Raw genomic sequence first — 5,074 nt, forward strand, 5'->3', positions numbered from 1 at the left:
CATGTTTACTTGTACTGAAAACTCATAATATGCTCTCTCTCTCTCTCTCTCTCTCTCTCTCTCTCTCTCTCTCTCTCTCTCTCTCTCTCTTGGTATATATAATGTCCAGCCTCTCCTCTCGATCGATTTCAGGGGAGAGGTGAGGAGGAGGAGAAAAAGGAGGAGGAGTTGAGTAAGCAGAGGATGGATGCAGGAGATGGACAGAGGGACAAAGAGATGGGGATGGAAAGAGAGGGGGAGGATGCTAGGAAGAGGGAGTAGGGAGAGGAAATGGACAGAGAGAGTGGGGAGAAGAAAATGGACGGATTGAGGGGGGAGGAAGGACAGATGAGGGAGGCAAGTGGAAGGTGCAGAGAGGTAGTGGGTTGGGGGAAAAGGAAAACAGGAACGAGGAGATGGACAGGGGTTGATTGTGGACAGATGGAATCGAAATCAAGATATGCTGAGAGGGAGAGACCAGAAGAGATGGAAAAAGAGAGAGGGAGGAAGAGATGGAGAGACAAAGAGAATGGGGATGAGGTAATGACCAGATAGTAGTGGGATCAAGCGGTGGCCAGAGAGAAAGGGACTACAAAGTTTATCTGGAAAAACAAAATTAGTGATTGATTTGAAATAGACACTAGGGAAGGTCAAAACTGCCAATAACAAAATGTTCTATCTTAAATAACTTTAACATTTAGGGGAAAGGTTTACTGAAAATAAGACTGGGGAAACCCAACTCCTGGAAATACAAACGGCATTTCAGTTAACAAAAAGATGTTTATAACAAGCCGATGGCAGTTCCAACAAAGAACATCAAAAGACGGACAATTTGTGAGGACTTGAATTAATATCACTGTAGTATTTCTGCGAGGTGGCCTTGCAGTCTTTCAGCACATGTCAAGGCCGGCGTGTGGTACACTGGTGGTCAGCTGCTGGCTGCATTCTAACACTCAGCAACGATGATCAATGAGTGCCCCGGTTAATGTGCTGTGTAACTACAGCATGAAGAAGGATCGTGACTGGTTTCATTGTAGATATCTGCAAATAATTCAGATGACTGAAAAAAAGTGTGTGTGTGTGTGTGTGTGTGTGTGTGTGTGTGTGCGTGCGTGTGTGTGTGTATGTGTTTGTATGTGTGTGTGTGTGTGTGTGTTTGTGTGTGTGCGAAAAATGTAAATTGTGCCTTGTAACTGTAAATGAGCCGGCCGGAGTGGCCTAGCGGTTCTGGGCGCTTCAGTCTGGAACCGCGTGACCGCTACGGTCGTAGGTTCGAATCCTGCTTCAGGCATGGATGTAGGTGATGTCCTTAGGATTAAGTAGTTCTCAGTTCTAGGAGACTGATGGCTTCAGATGTTAAATCCCATAGTGCTCAGAACCATTTGAATCATTTGAACTCCAAATGATGTGCTCTCACACAATCCTTTCTTGTTGACTAGATTAAAATCGTAATCGCGTGGAAAATATGTGATTTCGTGTGTTATGTATGCTTTTCAATAGAAATTTACGCCATTTAGCTTATTTATATCCAAGAGACGCCCATCGCAACTGGTCAGATAGAGAAAATATAAAAAATTGAGTGTAAAAACATTTTATGTAAAAAGTTTGTATGAAAATGTAATGACGTTGAATGCAGAATCTCCGAATGAAAACGCCAAGAAAAGTTTTTTATAAGAAAATTGATACTTAGAGCATTTTCGTTTGAGTATTTTCTACTCCAATTCTCTCTGTAAAATACTGTTCGTGCTTCATGCAAGAGAGCAGGTGTTTGGTTGTCTTATCAGACACCTCTGCCACTGAGACGTTACGAGCTGTCTTTTTCTCTCTACTAGCATCCTCGATATCTCATCACGCCAGTATGTGGTTGCACTGATATCCAAAATATGTTTTTCAGATATGTGTTTGTTCTGTGCCTCTTGAATACATAACATGCAAAGAAGTATGTTCGAAATAGATGTACATCATTATTTTGAGGTAAGCTGCATAAAATCGAGTTTCCACATCTAAAATTCTAAGTTATTCCTCAGCTGCTTACGTCGTAGGTGGTCTCATTGTCTCCCGTAGGAAGTCATGTTGATCACGGATCCTATTATAACACAAAGAAATATTAACTGATCAAAAAATTGCGATATTCAGGTGGTTCCCAGAAGTTACTGAATGAAATGCAATTTCTGAACTGTGAAATAAACGCTTTCAGCAATATTTTCATTGTGAACTAGTAACACAAAATACAGCTGCCTTCAGCAGTTCTATAAAAACACAGCAGCTTCATTTACAACAAGATTGTTCGTTTCCAACTACGCTTCGTCAAGACTGTGCACAACAAATATATAACATATAAACCAAGAGTTTACATCTATGACACTGGGAGAGCCATTAAAAGTTTTTTTGGACATGGAACAAAAAGGTGAGACTCATCAAGAATTGAAATCATAATCCAAGTGGCCTCAGCTCCGGAGGGGGGAGGGGGCATGTCAGCTGTTAGAGTATGAATGTGTGTAGGGGGTAGGGTCTTGTCAGCTATTGGGGGGCATCTACTGAAAAAGATGATATTTCTTTCATTACCTCTGTCATGTACTACAATGTTGATGCCTCGTTAAAATAAACACGAAACACGGGGGGAGGAGGGGAGGAGGGGAGGAGGGTAGGAAACTTACGAGATGGATTTATTGTAGAGATAATAATAAAACAGATGTGGAAATATTATGGGCACACATGTGAGATAAAATTTAATATTATTGCTTACGCATACAAGTTTGAATATGACATCCAGTTCAAATGAAGCTTACTTATTTTTTTCAGAAATTCTGTATATCTTCGAAACATTTTCACACATTGTGAATGAAGCTTGCGTAATTCCACAGCTACATTGAGACTGGCTGCCTCATTTTAATATCAAATGAAATAGTACACTGTGAATGGCTGCTTCATTTTAATGCCCGCTACAATACTGCGTTAAGATTGGCGTGAGAGGGAGGTGGAGTGGAGCGAAAGGGGGAAGAGGAGGAGGGGAGGCTCGTCATGTGATAATAGTGACCACATACATACGGGGCGTGTGGCTTGCGACGTTGTGGGCAGCAGGTCTATGGATCACTCGTTCTACCCTCCCTTGAAACTGGTGTGACGTATTCTTTCTTCCAATTACTGGAAATGGTTTTCTGTTTGAGGGATGTATGACTCATTATGGTTAAAAGAGGGGTTGTAAAAACCTAAAATTTGGTGTAGAGTCTGATAAAGTTTCCATCAGATCTGAGAGCTTTGCTCAATTTTAGCTATTTCAACTGTTTCTCTACATCACAGACATTAATATCTAGATCACTCATCTTTACAGTGAAGCTATAATTATACTTGGGGAAATTCTCCAAGGCTTCTCTTTGTAATGGAACGTCTCTAAAACGGAGATCACCATTTATGCTTTCGTACTGCTACCCGAACTTTAGTTCCTGTCTCTTCTACGAACATGTGACATCTGGAAATTAGCTTTGGTACCATTAACAGCATTTACATATCACCAGTCCAATACACTTTTGTTACCTCCGAAAAGGTAAAGTTAGTTAATAAATTTCTTGTCTGTCTTGTACCAGTGGCGTGCTACTGCACTGTGGTGGCAAAGTTTCAGTGAAAATAAGGGCTGTACGCATGGACATACAGACATACAAAAATTTGTTACGTTTCTCGAGAGGGTAATTAAGATTTTACGACAAATCCCTTGTAAAGAGTGAAGCTATGATGTTGTCTGTTCGTCGGTGGCCGCAGGTCGAGTCCCTGCCCGTTAGTGATAGTTGATACGACAAGGCTTCTTGTGATTTGGTGACCACGTTGTTTAGTGGGTTATGATACTCACTACAGTACGATTTGCTGGTGCCGGCTGTGCCACCAGTAAGAAAAATATCTGCTTATTCGTCGCTGCTCAGGCTCGCTCACCTCGGCCATTTCTGCAATTCAAAAAGAGATTAAGGCTCTATTTATACTTCACCTTTGTTTTGCTTTTCAAGAACGCAAAGAACATTTTGAACCCTTGTCATTAAAACGAATCTGTTTATGATTATTTGTTGGACACATTGTACAATGCAAGATTTCGGATCCTGTTGTCGCAATCAAATTTAGAATGTGTCCAAAGCCTCAGTCTGCCCTTTTAGCAGCAGTGGGGCACAAGAAGCATAGCGTGTTACGCAGTAGTTCAAATGGTTCAAATGGTTCTGAGCACTATGGGACTTAACATCTGAGGTCATCAGTCCTCTAGAATTTGGAACTACTTAAACGAAACTAACCTAAGGACATCACACACATCCATGACCGAGGCAGGATTCGAACCTGCGACCGTAGCAGTAGCGCGGTTCCGGACTGAAGCGCCTAGAACCGCTCGGCCACCCTGCCCGGCGCTCAAGCGTCATATTGATTTGAATGTCGGTTATGTCGGCAAAGCCGGCCCGCCGGCTACGCAGTAGTGCAGAGGGTCTTTCAGGAATGCTTCCATCCGACAACATTCTGTACGACGGGTCCCTGGTTTTGTAGCAGAACAATTATATTCTTGAGTGCACAGGTTTCCCTTCGTATTGGTGTGCAACGAGCCAAGGAAGTCACGTTTTCAAGACAGATTCATTTACTGTGTCGTACCGTTGGATCTATTTCCTCGTTATCCTCCAAGATGGTGTATTCCTGTGCGAGCCCTCGTATCTAATTCTGACTTCACAAAGAAAGAACCTTCCACGAAGTTCTCTAAAGTTTGTTGCTGCAATCTATGTATTATTTGTTTAGTCCTCAGAGAATCTTGGTGACTCGGATTTCGAAAAGTCTAACTTTTACGATTCACATACATGAAGCTGTTTCAGCGAAGGATGTGAGGTACATTTCAGATGATGCAACTTCTGACAACGCGTAAACTGCCTATTGTTTCCGTTGCACTCGAACGGAAAACAATTAGCAAAAACCAAACAAAATGTGCTATCAATATGAATGGCCAGGTATTTGGAAAAGTAAAGCACCTGTCGTGACACGATCCCTAAAACCTGGAATGTTTTTCTTTGCAGCACGTGTCGGAACATACCACTGTTCGTCAGAGAGATGTGGCAACTGCACGGGATATCTATGGCTC

The sequence above is a fragment of the Schistocerca gregaria genome, chromosome 4 (assembly GCF_023897955.1).
Source record: "Schistocerca gregaria isolate iqSchGreg1 chromosome 4, iqSchGreg1.2, whole genome shotgun sequence".
NCBI lineage: Eukaryota > Metazoa > Arthropoda > Insecta > Orthoptera > Acrididae > Schistocerca > Schistocerca gregaria.